This window comes from Pseudopodoces humilis, chromosome 33, assembly GCF_049639895.1.
Source record: "Pseudopodoces humilis isolate 2021_Gansu_Grassland_sample_001 chromosome 33, ASM4963989v1, whole genome shotgun sequence".
NCBI lineage: Eukaryota > Metazoa > Chordata > Aves > Passeriformes > Paridae > Pseudopodoces > Pseudopodoces humilis.
Genome location: NC_142232.1, coordinates 478,386 through 496,824, shown reverse-complemented (window position 1 = coordinate 496,824; position 18,439 = coordinate 478,386). Strand labels below are relative to the sequence as shown.

Sequence of the window (18,439 nt, the reverse complement as noted above, 5' to 3'; positions counted from 1 at the left end):
CAAATTTCACATTTTGACATTACTGATTTTGCCATTGTTAACATCCGTACTGAAATTAAATTTTGTTTTAACAATTTCACCAATGTCTCTGCACTCCAATGACATTTGTTTAATTTGTAGAACTTCTCTCATTATCAAGGGGGGGTACCACTACTTGTCCCTGTGTAGTCACATACCACCCTTCTGAATTCTTCTGTGCATTCAGTGAGCGTCCCAATTTCTCATCCTCTATTGAATATTTTGGTTCTGGAGGTAAATTGAATTGAGATACATTAGTTTTTAAAGGTATCAATGCCATTGCAGTTTGCACTTCTCGAGCAGCTTGTCGGGCTGTCCAGTCTGCTTTCCAATTTCCCTCATGAATTTTGGAGCTTCCTGATTGGTGAGCTTTACAGTGCATGATTGCTACTTGCTCCGGCTTTTGTACTGCTTTTATTAATTGCAGGACTGCATCTTGATGTTTAATGTGTGTGCCTTGAGAAGACAGCAGTCCTCTTTCTTTCCACAGTGCTCTGTGTACATGCAGTACTCCAAAAGCATACTTTGAGTCAGTCCATATGTTTACCCTTTTCCCTTCACCTAATTCTAGTGTTCTGGTTAAGGCAACCAGTTCTGCCCTCTGGGCAGATGTATTTGGTGATAATGCTTTTGCCTCAACTATTGTACTGACGTTGCCTGGGGGTCCCAGAGCATCTTCCTCTCTGCCTTCTTCTCCTCCATTTGTCTAACGCTTGGGCATGAGAAGTCTGGTTTGGGGGGAAAAACAAGGGGTGACCACCTAGGATTCAGGGTTCCTCCTGCCCAAGTCCATCTCTAGAAGTCATCAGGTGTCTTGTGTCCATGAAAATCTCTAAAGCATCAGGACTGAGAGGAAAAAATAATTCCCTGAGGTTTCTATTCCGTGGGGTCCCCACTTTGGTGTCCCAGGGCTTCCCCCTCTGCAGGCTCATCCCTTGTCCAGGCTGCCCCTTCTCCAGGCTCTCCTCACTCCCGGCTCTCGGGGTCCCCCCTCTCCAGGCCCCCATCTCAGGCTCCGGGACTCCCGGGGCTCTCCCCTTTTCGCTGCTCCCCTCCCTTTGCCGGTACCGGGCATCTCAGGTCAGCTTTGGCGTCCTGCAAGATCCGAACATCGCTCTGCCCGGTCCGACCCCAGAAAAAGAAACAGGGAGCCTCTAAGATACTTCGAGTGAGCTCCAAATATCCCTTCCCCTTCAAACAAATCCTGCCAGGACGGCCCAAGACCTTCGGGGCGAGGTTCCCGTCCCTGGTGAGCTGCGGGATGCGGGGCCCGATGCTCCCGGCGCGAAGGGGCTGCAGATCCAGAGAGCGATGGACGCACGTGGGGCCTCCTCTGCTGCTCCTCTTGCAGTTCCTGCTCCTCCTCTGCCCCTCCTCTTCCTCCCGCTCCTCCTCCTTCCCCTCCTTCCCCTCCTCCTCCATCTCTCGGCTGCTGGCGAGGAGCTCTGGGGTGAGCGGAGCGGGGCCGGGAGCCGCTGGGAAAGGGCTAGGAGAGGGGGATGAGGGGAGCTGGGACAGGGGGAGAGGGGTTCTCAAGGAGGGGCTGCCAGTTAAGCCCAGGAGCCCCAAATCCCCTCGGTGTCCTGCCGGCCCCTGCCGGCGCTGTGGGGGCCGGGCCGTGCCCCAGTGCCGGCTCAGGGGGTGCTCCAGGCTGACGTGCTCCACCTGGCAGCTGGAGCTGAGCCCGCATTGCCGGGGGCGGTTTCCAGCAGCACCAGGAGCTGCTGGCTCCAGTCCCCGCTGGGGAGCACGGCAGTGGCCAGCACGTGGCCCGAGAGCTGCTGCTGGCCCTGGGAGCAGCTCAGCTGGATGTGGGCAGGGGAGAAATCCATCAGGGAGCAGAGCAGGTGGCCAGGGCCGGGCTGGGAGCTGGAGGGCAGCAGCGAGATGGACACGCTGGGATGGGCAGGGGGCTTGGGGACCCCCCAATGCGGATCTTCCTCCCCACAAGCCTCAGGGAATCGCTCCAGGGATCGAGTGCTACAGGACAGGGAACCAGGTTTCTTTCATCCCAAGCCCACCTTTCCCTCTCCTCTCTCCACCTTTCTCATCGTTCCCGCAATCCATTGACCCCTCTCAATGCAATTTGGGTTTCCCAGCACCCTCCCCCACGCTTTGGGGGTCCCATCCCTCTCCTTTTCCCACTCTTGCCCCTTCCCAATCATCCCTCCAATCTCCAACCCCCTCCCCCGTGCTTGGATTTGGGGGTTCCAGGCCCCTCCTGCTCAGTCTGGGGGTCCCATCCCCCCTTTCACTCAGTTTGGGGAGATCCTAGCAGATTTTTTTCTGGGAGGAATCCCTGAGTTACAGGATTTTTGGGGTGTAGGTTTGAAGGGGGACAGCTCTGTCTGGCATTAGTTTAATCCATGGTCTGCCAGGGAAGCACAAAAACGTTTCCCATTTCCATCCTTTCCTCATTTGGACTGGTTCATGAGCTGCTTTCTTGTTTCCTTTGGTATCTGTTCTCATCTATTTGTCAACAGCAGTTTGAATCATTTAACTTTCCAAAAATTCTGCCTCGTTCTGCTAATAGATAATGTGATCCCATCCCACGGTGAAATGTTGTGTTCCTCATCTGAGTGGATTGGTTGGGGGGAAGGTCAGGAGATGGAGCTGTCTGGTTGGTTGTTATTTCAATGACATCCTGTAATCTAATTATCCCATTGAAATGAGAAATGGTTTCTCTGGTATCTGATACGAATTTCTTTGGGTTCCAGGGTCTGGTCCATGGTGTTGCAGGATTTGTTCTGGTGGCCGTTCATCTTTTCCCCATTTTTGGGTGCTCCCTCCAGCCAGGGCTGCATCAATTGTCAGCTTTTCTCTCATTAAATCATCACATACTTGGATTCCCAAGTGATTTCTCTGACCTTGTGGTAGCAAATAATCCCCAGTGGTCTGGTACACCCTATATAACATAGACAGAGACAGCACATGTTGGAGTGGGGACAGGGATGATTCCCCCCCACTTGTTTTAGTGAAGTTTTCACAACATTCTCCATTTTCTGTTTTCCTTTGCAGCTTAACCAATTTGTGTTGCAGAGTCAGATATCCTCACAATGGGCTCTGCCTTTAGCTGTGCAAATTCCATCTGTGCAAGCAGGCAGAGCTTGGGCTGAGGGGCAGAGGGAATCAGCCCAATTCCTCCTGCAGGTAGGAAGCCCCTGGGCCATTGTGCAGGCTTTGGGCCATCAGTGTTAATTTGCATTCCTAAAGCTCCTCTCCTGGCTGCCTGGAACAAAGCTTCTCTTCCAGGGCAGACATCCCATGACTCACATGTGGCCCCCACAGAATCTGCTATTCTTTTTTTTTTTAACAATATTTTATTAACTGTTTATGTGTTAAAGCGCCAACTTTTAAGCTCTTCTAGTTTTCAAAGTGCAACTTAAAGGTGAATATAGAAAAACTCATTCCATCATTTTGTCACCACTAAGAGTCACGTACAAATATAAAACAAAAATGAGAAAGCAATCAAGTGTTTTCTTTTTCTTCTCCTAGGACTAAAAACTGATTCTCACAACACTGGCCCAAACACAACCGACAATATAGAAGTAAAGTTATTACAAAAAATTATTCTAACGGTGTAATCCTTTCACTGAAACTGTGAAAAGCAAAAACTCTTCAACAATGACTTTAGAGAAATAAGGCATTACTTGATTCTGGCCAGAATGTGCAACAGGAATAATTTCATGCTCACATAGTCTGGGTGTGCAGAGAAAATCATTCCATGACACATGAATTTACTACATTTTTCCAAAACTTTATACAGTCTGACCCCATAGAAATCCATTGGTTTAATGTTCATTGGTTTGAAGGTGTGGAGTTGTTAGGATTTGGTTTCCTGTTGCACCCGGATTTCTGTGCCTGTGATGTGAATTAGGTGGGCACGCCTGGATTTCCTGCTCAGCCTTTTCCAGACCAGGTGTCTCCAGCTGTGTCTGGGGTAGATGTTGGTTGATGTTTGCTGCTGGGTGTTGATGTTTTGTTGATGGTCGTTATCTTGGTTGGAATCTTTTGGGCTATTCCCAGTCTGTTGAGATGTTAATTTCATCTCTGCTGAGTGGTGGAAAAGTAACATTAAAATTCCTTTCCCCAAGGCAAAGGCAAACCTAGTGTGAGCAGAGAAATAAGATTTGAAGCCATTTTAAAGTTGGTCTATTTTGCCAGCAGCTAATCCCAGGCAGGGCAGAGTGTGAGTGGAATTGAGAGGCAGAGTGGAATTGTCCCGGTGCCTTCCCCAGCAGCTGTGGCCAGGGCAGGCACAGAAAGGCCTGAAGCTGCAAGAGTGAGAGCAAGGATTGTCCCGCAGTGGCTGGAGATGGCAAAGGAGGGTGCCCAGGCCGAGGATTTGAGCAGAGGATCTGTGGGCAGGCCCAGGGGCTTCCCCCGCTGGGGAGCCCTGGCTGCTGCTGCGTTGCCTTCAGTGCAGGCTCAGGGGTGGCCTGTTTAATATTCCCTTCCAATTCAGATTTCTGAGTCTGGAAGAGCCATGGCTGGGGCATCAATAATTTTATTTTTTTTTCATTTTGTTAAGTTTTGTTCTCTTCTTTATGTCCACTCTGTAAAATTGAGGCTATCTGGGGCTAAAGAAGTCACACAATGCTCAGGCTAGAACAAAGAATCCTCAGTCCAGCTCCTGCAGTTCCCTAATTCCTAAGAATTGTTCCAGCTCCATTTTAGTCCTGGGTAATATTATTTCTGAGATTCCCTGAACCCTCTCTGAATCAATACACCACAAACCCTCAGTCAAATAATGTTCCAAATATTTAACCATTTTCTCTACCATTTGCTCTTCCTTTTTTTTCAGATACTCAAAGCTGGTTTTTAGCCTGAAAATGAAGCCATTTCACAGACACTTCCTCTACCTCTTCTCCTTGTCCTCCTGACTGGAGCAAGTCATCCACATCCTGCATTAAGCCAGTCCCTGGGGGTGAGGTCAATTCCTTTGATATTTCCTGCAAGGCTTGCCCCAATCAGGCCGGTGCTTCCGTGCATCCCTGCAGAAGGACCGTCCATGTCTTGAGCATTTTCCCTTCTAGCTCTTGTTGCCAGCCCAAGGCAGAATTGTGTTTGCATCCTCTGGAAGTGGGCAGATCCCCAGAAAGCATCTTTTGCATCAAGTTCTGACTGGCAGCAGTGTGAGGAGGGCACCTGGTTGAGGATGGTGTAAGGATCTGAGCCTGTGGGGTGCCTCGGTTTCATCATCTCATTTCTTCTTCTTGGGTCCTGCAGCATTCTGTGGATTCCATTGGATTTCTTGTTTGGCAGGATAGGAGCATTCTAGGGAGACATCCCTGGCTCCCCAAGCCGTGCCTTGAGCAGGACTCACAGACTGGCTGTGAGCCCTTCCTTCCCTCCCTTGGAACAGGGGATTGCTTTTTGACACCTCTTGTCCTGGTTGCTTCAGGGAAATTTGGTGATGCTCCATATCTAATTTTGCCAATTTCCCTTGGGGGGCTGCCCACACTTGTGGGTTCATTTCAGCCTAGGCTCTGCCAGACATTTGACACAGAGGTAGAACAGAACCAGCCTCTGTATCACCTTTTGCAACATTAATTTGCATTCCCCATTTAGCCATCAAATCCCTTCCCAGTAAATTACAATCACAATTGTGAGCTAATAAATGTTCCTGCATTTTAAACCCATCCCCCACATCTGCTAATAGTGTCTGAATAAAACACACCCACTCATCTTTCCCACTTAGTGCCTTAATAATTAAAATATTCACTAACACCTTTTAGTGTAAGATTCTGAGTGGATGGAGAGGCCCCTGTGTCCATCAGGAAAGGTCTCCTCTGGATCCAGAGCCACCCTGAATGTTCCCAAGGGCTGCAGTGTGGTGGGTCCCTGGTGGAATGGGAGCTGTGCCACCGCTAAGAATCCGTGTCCATCAAGGGCTGGACTTGCTCGTGCTGAGGGTGCTCCTGTCTGTGCTTGCAGTGTCCTTGTGCCCTGCAGCTGGAAGGCTGATTCCTTGCCAGGGGCTGTTTGGGTGGGCTGTCCCCTGGCCAGGAGGGCAATGCCTGTGCCAGGTGCTTGTGGCCGAGGGTGTCCCCTGGGTGCTGGGGCCCCCTTGGGCCCTGGGCTTGATCCCTCAGGGGCTGTAGGAACTGTGCCATGGCCTTTGCCTTCAGCTTGGCCTTTTGCTCATCCCTTGCTGCATTCAGCTGCTGAGCCTTTGTGAGCAAGTGCTGCAGGGGCTTCTTCTGGCCCTGCTGCAGCCCCCCTCAGTGCCTGGGGGTGCTCATCCTGTGGCAGCTGCTGAGCTTTCTGCAAAATCCTTCCTTTCTCCAGGGACCCACCAGGAAATGCTTAAAAGATCATGTGGATCCTTGCAGGTCTAATCCCCATTTCTGAGCTGTTCCTTCCTCGTGCTCGCTGTGCTGAGGCTCCCCTCCCCAGCCCGTATCCCAGAGCCGGTCCCTGTCCTGCCGCAGTGTCCAAAGGCGGCCCCCCCGGCGGGCAGGGCCGGCAGCTCCACGGGGCCGGGCAGCGGCCGGGGCGTCCCGCAGCCTCCTGGGGGCCGGGGGCCACTGCCGGCCCTGCCCGGGGGGTGCTGGGCTCAGGCAGCGCCCGGCGCTGAGCCCCGGCTGCCCCACAGCCCCGGCCCGGCCCCACAGCTCCCCACAGGCCCCCAGCCCGTGCTCCCGGTGCCGCAGCTCTGCGCCCGCTCCTGCCGCTCCCAGCTCAGAGAAACCCCCTGAAATCCTGACCTCCTTGTTTTCCTGGCCTGGAAAACTGGGATACAAAGGATCTGAGTCAGCTGGCAAATTCTGAGGATAAGACCCTTCTGAAACACATCCCAATCCTCAGTGTTTTTCTCTTTTTCCTCTTTTCTATCATCTTTTTTCTTACCCCATAGATTCCTCCTGCTGCTTCTTGCCTTAAGCACATTCCTGCACACTCCCCTTCAGCCAATCCCTTCCCAGCACACCAACACCATCCATCCCCTGTTGTCTAAATCCCTTCTGGACTTCCCTTCTTGCCCCCCTGGGTGTCCATGTCCTTAATTCCCTCTGGGAGAATGTGCAAACGACCTCCACATGCTCCCAAGGGACCCTTGAGAGATATTTTGGGATCCTCATCCCTTTTGCTGGGACCCCATTCTGGCTTTCCCTTTTGTCCCCTCCCTGGGTGCCCTGCCATGTTTACTCCCCGAAGATGCCACTGGAGTCACTGCTGAGATTTTCAGTGCTCTCTCCCTGCCGACTCTTGAGAGCCCCCCTGATCCGTCACTCATCTGTCTCCTGCTCACTCTCGGGTACCCAATCAATCCCCGGTGCCGCCGCCAGCCGAGGGAGCCGATCCCCCAAACTGGGTGAGGCACCTTCAGCTGCACTCACTGCCCGCCGGCCCGGACGGTGGAAGGAATTGCGGAGGAGCCCCAAGGTGTGTGGAAAAATTGACATCCCCAGAGGTTTCTGTCCACAAGGAAGACAGAGGAGTCCTGTAACAGTAATTTCATTCATAAAAAAGGGAGAGGCCATGGGACATTTCCCATGGGGTCTCTCCAATTGTTGGCAGACACAGCCTCCTTTTCATCCTAATTTTCTTGGTCACATCTCCCTCTTCCCATTGGCTGAAGTCCTGGAGAGGTACAGACTTCCCAATGCACCTCCTACATACCCCCTTAATATGCACCCCACTTTTGTATAGCTAAGGATATTGATGGCTGTGTTAAGTCTTTGTTGTTCTTCTGGAAGTTGATGAATTTAGCAGGACCTTGGCTGAGCAGCAGTCTGTGTCATCAATTAATAACATTTTGTGCAGCTGATGGCTCCTCCTGTCACTTCCTTATGTCCACATCCCTGGCCCTATGTGCAATGAGGTTGACAGGATCAGTTTGTAAAGAGCCTTTGTTGTTCTTCCTTTGCTGGGGTTCCCCCGTTTTGGGGCCATCCCCCCTGGAGCAGGGTGTCCCCCCTTGGTGCAGGCGCAGGGCTCAGGCAGGGCTGAGCCAATCAGAGCGCGCGGCGCTGATGACTCATCAGTGTCCAGGCAGAGCCGCAGCTGCCAGCGTTGCCCAGCTGGAGCCCAGCTGCGCCCCTCCCCCCCGGGCCTTGGCGCCCCCCTTGAGGGGAATTTGGGGAGGTGGGAGGGGGGAGCGCCAAGGCCGGGCCCCCCCGCGCTGTGGTGGCGGGAGCGGCTGCAGTGGGGAGCGAGTGCGGGCGGAAGCGGCCGAGAGCCCAGCGCTGCCCCAGGCCGAGCTGGCCCAGCTCCATCCGTGCCCCTGCGGTGGGATGCTGTGGGACTGGGGGGGAAGAGGGAGGCGGCAGTGGGTGCTGGGCCTGGGGGCAGGAGGAGAAGGGAAGGAGAAGCAGGGCTGAAGAACAAAATGGTCAAAATATGTACCTGGGGTTGTGCACAAGGTGGAGGCGGAGGGTGACATAGAGCAGGGACACAGGAGGAAGAGGAGCAGGAAGAGGAAGCAGCACAAAGTTCATCCCTGTATCTGCAGCTCCCCCAGCCCCAAGAGCATTTCCCCCCCCCCCCCCCATTAACTGCAGCAGGTGACTGGGGAGGGGCATCCACAATTTTTATGGGGCTGAATCCTGGTGTTTCTGAGCTTTATTGGGCTAAATGTTGGTGCTTTGGTTTCTTGTGAGGGCTGAACCTTTCTATTCTGCAGGGGTTTTTGGTTGAATGTCGTTGTTTGATTAGCTATGGATGTGTTTTGATGTTTGGAGGATGTTTGGGTCGAATCTTTGTGTCCTGGAGGTTATTATAGACACAAGATGCCCAATTAATTTCTGAGATGAACTTGGGCAAGGAGGAAACCCCAGTCCAAGGCGCTCTCCTGTTGTTTTTTTCCCCCCAACCAGGATTTTACGTTCCCAAACTGTGTTCAGATGGAAGAGAAGAAAAAGGCCCAGAGATCCCGCACGAGGAGGGTCTGCAAACCCAGTCCAGGGAGCTCTGAGGAGGAAAGATCCCCCCAGTGCCAGGAACACGGCCAGAGATCCAGCCAGAGCTCAGAGCTGGGGGAGAAGCCCCACAAGTGCTTGGAATGTGGGAAGGGCTTCAGAAAGAGCTCCCAGCTGATCCCACACCAGAGGATCCACACTGGGGAAAAGCCCTATGAGTGTGGGAAATGTGGGAAGAGCTTCACCAGCACATCTTACCTGATGAGACACCAGGTGATCCACACAGGGGAACGACCCTACACCTGCTTGGAATGTGGGAAGAGCTTTGGGTGGAGCTCCTACCTGAGGGCACACCAGCGCATCCACACTGGCGAGAGGCCCTTCGAGTGTCCTGAGTGTGGGAAGAGGTTTCAGCACAGCTCTGATGTCCTCAGACATGAGCGGATTCACACAGACGAGAGGCCCTTCCGCTGCCCCGACTGCGGGAAGAGCTTCCAGTACAACAGCCACCTCACCGTCCACCGGCGCATCCACACTGGGGAGAGGCCCTACGAGTGTCCCCAGTGTGGGAAGAGCTTCTCACACAGCTCTAACTTGACCAAACACCAACGGAGGCACCACTAAGGGAAGCCCTGCGAGTGCCCCGAGTGCGGGAAGAGCTTCGTGCACTGCTCCAGCTCCATCCCCCATGGGAGGATCGGTGTTGGATGATCCCCAGTGACCCCCGTTGGGCAGAGCCCTGGTGATCCGTGGTCCTGGTGATCCGTGTTGGGAAGACACCTGGCTGGGAGGCTCCACATCTTCCTGGCTCCCTGTGGGCACCTGGATGAAAGCAGGGGAATGAAAATCCAACAGGATACAGAATGACAATGGGAATTGTTGACTTTCAGTCCTCGAGAACCTTTTGCCTCAGGAGCTGTGTGGGCAGAGAAAAGGGGGTGACACCGGGCTTGGGGGCCCCAAGGGGAGCACACACGCTCTGTGGGGGGGGGAGGACATGACCCCCGTGACCCCCCCTCACCTTCCTGTGCAGGCAGAAGCCGAGCCCCAGTGCCAGGCAGATGAAGCCCAACATGGAGCCCCTGATCCCCATCAGCATCTTGCTGTGGGTGGCATTTCACACATCCCTGGGGCAACTCCCGGGGTCAGGACCCCCAAAACCTCTCACAGACATCCCAACCTCCTCCAAGGACCCTCCCAGTCTCCCCCAGCCCACCCAGGACCCTCTGAAACCTCTTTTGGAGTCACTAATTTTAAACAATTAAGAATTAGAGAAAAATTAGAGATTATGGCTAGAGATAGGCCTTGCTGGAACTAGTTGGAGTTAATGATTTAAGTGAGAAGCAGGATTTGAGATAATGAATCTTGAACTTAGGTAAAAAATTACTTTTCATTGTAAGTTTCTTCAGCTGTGCTTATAATGTGAAAAGAGAAATTGATAAAGGGGTTCAGGAAGATCACAGACCTTACATCTGGAAACCCATTTCAAAGTCACTAGGAAGGAAATTGGAATTGTACCAAATGTTATTTGTAATGTCAACCATTGTAAAGGTAGAAAGGTGAGAGTGAGGAAGAGTGGTTTTCCTTCATCTCTTGATGACCCCTACATGCCAAAAAGACCCCCTCCTCAAATTAGGGAGCCCACCACACAGGCATAATGACTTTTTAAATCATTACCGTGCATTTTCACCAAACCTGGGGAATGGGGAGTGTTAGCATTATGCATATGCATTAGTATTAATATGTATTCATATTTTGGATATTCAAGACTTCTGTAAATAAATAGACACTGGAATCTTTTGTCAACTTGCACTGCGTATTAAGGGGTGACTCCTGCACTTGCTCAGTGCTGTGATTAAACATCCACTTTGTAACTTTAAACTGTTGGAGAGGTTTTTTTCCATTAACAGATTGATGTTGATACTGGATCAATATTGCTATTTTGGTAAATCACTGCCAGTCTCTTCCCAGCCTCCCCAGGACCCAGCAGAGCCCCTCCTGTTCCTCTCAGGATCCCACAGCCCCCTCCCAATTTCTCCCCACTGCCCCTGGATCCCCAAACCCTCTCCCAGTCCCTTCCCAGCCCCACCAGGACTCATCAAGACTCCTCCCAGTCTCTTCCCAGCACAACCAACCTCATCCCAATCCCTGCTTTCCAATCTCCAATCTTTTCCCAGCTCCTCCAGGCTCACTCAAATCCCTCCCAGTGACACCCAGCACCCCCAAACGCTCTCCCAGTGTCCACCAGGACCCCCAGAACCTCATCCCACCCTCCCCAACATCCTTCAAACCCCTTCCCAGCCATCCTAAGCACCCCAATCCCTTCCCCACTTTAAACCAGTCTATCTCAAGCTCCCTCCCAGTTGCTCCCAGCACACCCCAATCCCCCTCCCAGCCCCCCCAGTGCCTCCCCCGCTGCCCCCGGTGCTGTGGGGGCCGGGCCGTGCCCCAGTGCCGGCTCAGGGGGTGCTCCAGGCTGACGTGCTCCACCTGGCAGCTGGAGCTGAGCCCGCATTGCCGGGGGCGGTTTCCAGCAGCACCAGGAGCAAAAGACACAGAATACAAGTGTACAGCAATTTATATATGGGGAGGGTTCAGGGGTGGATACAAAACTTCAACCAGTGAGGGATATCCTGGGGAGGGGAATAGGACACATGGATCAGTGGGGTGCTGTGGATTAGGGGATTTCCAAAGGGGACGTCCAAGCAGGGGGTTGGCATAAGGCAGGATTGACAGGGAACATTTGGGAACAAGGGGCAGGGTGGACAAGATTGATAGGGAAGGTGCTGGAAAAAGGGGTTGGGATACAATGATGGGCAGGGCAGGGGAGGAGATAACTTTGGGTTAAACCAACAAAGCAGAGGAGTAACAGAACAAACCACTTATAGAAACAGCTTCAAACTTTAATCAAACAAAAACACACCACAACATCTCCCCCTTTTTTGTTTAAAAGGAAGAGCTGTGGTTTTGGGGGATCCATTCTCATTTTGGATACACGTCTCCCCAGCAGGGCTGGTCAGCTGGCACTTCTCCCTGATTTACCTCTGCAGTGGGAGAGCCCTGGGAGGGCTCGCTGAGCCTTGTACAGCGGGGCCTGCCGGGCCAGGCCGGTCCCTGGCTCGGCTGCAGGGGGGTCCCAGGGTGTGAGGATGGAGGGTTTGGGAGGGTTCCAGTCCTGGATACAGGGGTGCAGGGGGGTCCTGGCACAGCGGAATGGGAGTTCAGGGGGGTCCCTTCCCATGTTCTGGGGTTCAAGGGGTCCCAGTGCCTGAAAATGGAGGTTCAGGGGGGTCCTGGTGCCCAGAAATGGGGGTTCTGGGAGGTTTCCATTCCTGAGAATGGGGGTTCAGGGGATTCCAGGTTCTAGATAAGGGGTGCAGGGGTTTTCAGGGTTGGGGAAGGGGGTACCAGGGGATCCCAGTGTCCTGAAATGAATGTTCAAGGGGGTCTCTGTACTCAGGAACGGGGGTTTGCCCAGAAATGGAAGTGCAGGGGTTCCCCATTCCCAGTGTAATAAATGGAATTGATTTGTGTTACTTAAATTGTAACTGTTACTAATGTTATTATTAGAAATGGCCAAGAATCAGTATTACAAAGCAGATGTACCCCTTTGTAGATGTTACATGTCAAAATTAAGGTACAAGATGTAGTTTGGAAGATAAGTGATGTCTCATGACGAAAATGGCCTTGAGATGGACAAAATTAGGATGAATCTAGGCATTGGGCCTAAAGATTAGAAAATATCAGACTAATTAGTAGACCAACATAACACAATGCTTAGTACACACGTGCAAACATGTAAGGTTATCCAAAGGACAACGAGGAAGAGGAAAAGCCTTCGCCAAAAGACCCCAAAAGAAGACTGAAAACCCCCTAACAACAGGTGAAGCATGCGCCATTGAAGAAAAGTGACGTAAAGTCAGCAAAATCAGAAATAGGAGGAAACTTACGGGAAACATGAATGAATATTTATAAGCATACAGTATATAAGGTTAGCTTCAAGTGCTTTGTTTTGTAGGTGAGGTGAGGTGAGAAGCACCCCCTGTACCCCGGTCGGTTTTGCTTATGTCTCAACCATTTGTAACCACTGCCCAATTGTATGCACATTGTAGGAGACAGGTTCGGGAATCAAGAGACGACCCAATGTGAGTTAGTTGCTTGTTCCAAATTTATTACAATCTTAGCTACATTTTTATAGTATTTTGAAAAGCTAACATGCAATCTGTATTCTACTATGATTGAATAATTGCTATTTTTCATGCATTAATTTCTACATTTCTATTGGTCCAGCTCATAACACCAGAGCTGTATAAGATACCTTTTAGTAAAGCTTATTAAGATACATTTAGCAGATTTCTCATCCTAAATTCCTATTCTTCATTGCCTTATTAACAATTAGTCTTCATTTCTTTGATACAATATTTTGCCAAGGATTTATGCTAGCTCAGAGTCAGGGTTGTGCAGGCCTTCCAAGGAGCTATGGCCTCGAGAAGCGATCCATTCTTCATCAGCACATATATATAGAAATAGATATACCTGAATATATTTACTAAATTGTATCTTTCTTACTAAATTGTATTCTTTTACTAAATTGTATTATTATTTTGTTTCCAATTTATTAAAGTATTTTATCAATTAATTAGATTGATTGTTTGGAAATTTGAAAGTCCTTTATAACACTACTTATTTCAAACATTATGTAGACTATGTAGGAATGAAAAAAACCACCAAACTGCAGCAGGATATCCACTGTGCTTTAGGTTCTTCTTAATGAGATTCTTCAGGGTGAGAATATTTGGCTCATTCTGAGAACTGACAACGTTTTTTACCATTCAAAATTAGATCTGCCTCTGTGAGTACCACATTTCAAAAACCCAAGCCTGGGAACCTCTTTCTCTTTTTCTTCTGGCCCTGAACAGGTAACGGGGTCCGGCCCCTGTTGGGCCCTGGCGGGGCCGGGCCGGGCTCTGCTGCAGCGCTGGCCCCTCCCGGGAAGCGCTCTGGGTCCCGTTCCCGGGGGCCGAGCCCTTCCCGGGGAACCCGCCAAGCCCTTTCCAGCGGCGCTGCCGGGCCGGGCCAGCCCCCGGCTCGGCTGAAATTCTGCTGCCACTGAGTTTCAGCAGAAGCTGCCGGGCAGGGGGAGCGGAAGCGGCCTCTGAGTGCTGGCCTGGCTGCTGAGATCCCAGTGCAGCCACGGGAAAATCATCCAGCAGGAACAGCTCCGGCAGCTGCCCCAGCAGAGAGCGAGAAACCAGCCACAGGCCTGGGCAAGATATTAACCCTTTCAATACACAGATGAGACCTACAAACCTTGTTCCTCTCTCCAGGGACAGAAACGACATAGTAACAACATGCAAAAACACAACACAAAAACATCCAAGTCAGTAAAAAAAAGTCAAACCTCTGATAGAAAAGAAATGAAATAATGTAAATTAAAACGAAAATATTCTTTTAGTAAAGCCATAGAAATAAACAATGATGTATGAAAATATCTCCTTTAATTCATGAAAAAAGTATAAAAAAATATACAAGCTGTAAATGTAAACAAAAACATCCATTAATGAAACCAAACAAATGTTAAAATAACTGTAATCCCATAAAAAGTTTGAACAGAAAAATAAATAAAAGCAATAAAAAACCTTTGGCACCAGGGAGAGAAGAAGAAAACTTCTGTTTCCAAAGATGATCACAAAAACAGATGAAGAAAACATTTGCCTTTAAACAACTCATCCTTAAAATAACATGAATTCATAACCCATAGAAACAACTCTAGGAGGACTGTAAAAATGAGAAAAATGTCACAATAGCAAAATTACTTCCCAGGCGGCTGCTATTTGTAAAAATAAAAAAACCACAAAAAACCTGTTCCTTGTAAAAAAGTCTCCATGACATAACAAAATCTAATAAAAACTATTGCATAATTAATACTGTTTTAAAATCACAAGTTTTATCTCGACAATGTCAGATAAAACAAAAAAAAGTTATTCATGGGGAGGAAAGGTGTTCTGAAAGTTTTGTTCTAGTTTCTTATTCTTGTACTCCGGTTAATAAAGTTTCTTTATTCCTTCTAAGTTTTAAGCCTGTTTTGCCCTTCTCCTAATCCATATCTCACAGTGAGAAATGAGTAAGTGCCCTGGAGATTTCAGCCAGCGCTAAACCCACCACATTATTTAGTGCATTAGCCAAAAAACTCAAATTAGCAAATCTAAGGCACTGCACCAGGCTGAAGCTGAGGATCCCCAGCCAAGCTCAGAGGGAGGAGAACACAGCATTTGTGGGATCCTTTCCAGTCTGATTTGCTTTAGCTGGAGCCTGGCGGAGGAGAGAGCAGGAGAAGGGTTGGCTGAGTCCTCTCCCCTCTGCCTTGCCCTTCTCTGCTGGATCCTCAGTTCATCCCACACCCACCCCAAGACTCCATCCCCATCCTACTGGTGCTGACGGGATTAAAGGAGATAAAGAGGAGATTAAAAAGATAGAGAGGAGAGAAAAAAAGAAGTTTAAATGCAGCTTGAATATGAAAGAAATGCATATGTTAGTGACTGCTGAGAGTTCCAAGGGAGCTGAAGGGTTTGGGAAGGGACAGGAGCCCGTGAAGGGCTCAGGAGCTGCTGCTGCCGGGAGGGAGGAAATGCACCAATGGCTCCCAGCAGAGTCTGTGCTTTGAGGCTCTTTCCCAAACAGCTGCAGGAGGGAAAGCAGCTGAGTTTGGAGGAAGAGTTTTGTGCTGAGGTTTCCTGTTTGGAGCTGTCACAAGCTTGAGCTGCTCAAGGGAAACGCGGCTCTGCTTCCAGCAGGGCCCAACTGCACGGGAGCACAACTTGGTTCCCTGGCCCTGAGCCAACGGGCAGCAGCAGCTTCTGTTCCCTCCTGGCTCTTGTGTCATTTCCAGCAGCACAAGACACACCAAGAAAAGCTCCTCCAGAACATGCCATGAGAAACACAACCTGATTTCATTGCATGAAGGAGCTCTGACAGTCCCACGGGCTCAGGTTTGTTTGTCAGTGAACAGAGCAGGGAACAGCACAGACACATTCCCTGCACAGGGAATTCACAGGAGGAAAGTGCAGCGCTGGAGGATGTGCTTGGATACAACGTTCCCACGGCAGTTTTGGGGATAAAATCGTCAGCAGAGAGAAAAGAAAAAGTCCTACCAAGGGTGGGCTGGGGAGGGCTGGTGCTTCCCGGGAGGCTCCCAAAGCTCAAGAGGACAAAGCCCAGACCTTGTCCAAGCTGCGAGCTGGGTCTGAGCCAGAAACCAGGGAGTAGCAGAGACATTGCTGCTGAAGGGCTTCCGATTGCCAAAGCTAGAGTGTCCAGTATCAAGGAACAACTTGAGGTTACGGAAGTCCCAGCGCCCACGTTCCATCCCCTCATTTCAAGCTGAAAGCGGAGCTCCACTTGTGACTCTGCTTTTTAATAATGAATGTCAAACTTCAACAAAATTCCCTTAGAAAGACTCCATGAAGGTTCACACTGTGAGAGCTCACTCGAGGCAGCCCCAACTCCTGCCCTGCTTCAGTCCCTGTCAAGCCCACTGTGCTTTCCAGCTGCTTTGCTCCAGCTCCCCCCAAATCACCAGGAATTCCACTGAACTGAAACAAATCCAAGTCCTTGTGGGTCGGGACAAGGGCAGGGAGAGGTCACTCAGGGATCACCATCAGGGGCACAACAGCCCGACACGGGGAAATGAACTGAACTTAGGACTGAGCAAATCCGACCAGGAGAATGAGGATTGAAATCAATCTTGAGAAACACCTCCTCCCGCTCCTGAACTTTTCTGTCCGGGCCGCTGCTCGCGGGGCACAGAGAGGGGCCCGGCCGTGTCCCTCCAAACCACCCTGGGAATCAGCCCAGAGCCCTCAGCCTTCCTTCTGCCCTTCCCCGGGGCCCCTTGTCCCTCCCAATGGCTCCCGTGGCTCTCCCAGTCCATCCCAGCCTCTCCCAGTCCATCCCAGTCGCTCTCTCCCAGTGACCCCGCCTGTCCATCTCGCCCCTCCGTGGATCTGCCGCCCCTCAGCCAATCAGAGCGCGTGTTCTCTGATGACTCATCAGTTGCCGGGCAGATCCACAGAGCCGAGAGCCCCGCGCTGGACTCGGCCTCCCAGTGCCGCGCACTTCATTCCCAGTCCCTCCCAGTGCCACCACAGTCCCTCCCAGTACTACCACCCGCCCAGAGGCCCCAGAGTCCCTCCCACTTCTTTTTAGCCATACCCAGTCTATTCCTAGCTCATTCTCACTTCACTCGCAGACCTCCACACTCTCTTCTAGTGTCCCAGTATCCACTTTCATCTCCTTTAGTGCCACCCCAGTCCCTCCCAGTCCATTCCCAGTCCCTCTCAATGCCACACCACTCCTCTCCACTCTCTCCCAGTTCCCCCCCATCGTGTCCATCTCGCTGGTGCCCTCGAGCTCCCAGCCCGGCCCCGGCCGCCTGCTCTGCTCCCTGATGGATTTCTCCCCTGCCCACATCCAGCTGAGCTGCTCCCAGGGCCAGCAGCAGCTCTCGGGCCACGTGCTGGCCACTGCCGTGCTCCCCAGCGGGGACTGGAGCCAGCAGCTCCTGGTGCTGCTGGAAACCGCCCCCGGCAATGCGGGCTCAGCTCCAGCTGCCAGGTGGAGCACGTCAGCCTGGAGCACCCCCTGAGCCGGCACTGGGGCACGGCCCGGCCCCCACAGCGCCGGGGACAGCGGGGGAGGCACTGGGGGTGCCCAGAGGGGGATTGGGGTGTGCTGGGAGGAACTGGGAGGGAGTTTGAGATAGACTGGTTTAAAGTGGGGAAGGGATTGAGGTGCTTAGGATGGCTGGGAAGGGGATTAAAGGATGTTGGGGAGGGTGGGATGAGGTTCTGGGGGTCCTGGTGGACCCTGGGAGGGAGTTTGGGGGTGCTGGGTGTCACTGGGAGGGATTTGAGTGAGCCTGGAGGAGCTGGAAGGAGATTGGGGATTGGAAAGCAGGGATTGGGATGAGGTTGGTTGTGCTGGGAAGAGATTGGGAAAAGTCTTGATGAGTCCTGGTGGGGCTGGGAAGGGACTGGGAGAGGGTTTGGGGGTCCTGGGACAGTGGGGAGAAATTGGGAGGGGGCTGTGGGATCCTGAGAGGAGCAGGAGGGGCTCTGGTGAGTCCTGGGGAGGCTGGGAAGAGAATGGCAGTGATTTAGCAAAACAGCAATATTGATCCAGTATCAATATCAATCTGTTAATGGACAAAAAAACCTCTCCAACAGTTTAAAGTTACAAAGTGGATGTTTAATCACAGCACTGGGCGAGTGCGGGAGTCACCCCTTAATATGCACTGCAAGTTGACAAAAGATTCCAGTGTCTATTTATTTACAAAAGTATTGAATATCCAAAATATGAACACATATGCATAATGCTAACACTTCCCATGCTCCACTTAGGACTAAAATGCACTGTAATCAGTTTAAAATGTCATTACACCTGCATGGTTGGCTCCCTAATTTGAGGAGGAGGTCGTTTTGGTGAGGAGGAGTCATCAAGAGATGAAGGAAAACCGCTCTTCCTCACTCTCACCTTTCTACATTTACAATGGTTGACATTAC

At 51.3% G+C, this 18,439-nt stretch overlaps 1 pseudogene; it reads left to right on the top strand.

Annotated features, from left to right (window-relative positions):
* Positions 1–18,439, top strand: part of LOC148182306 (uncharacterized) — a 702,689-nt pseudogene that overhangs the window by 305,066 nt on the left and 379,184 nt on the right.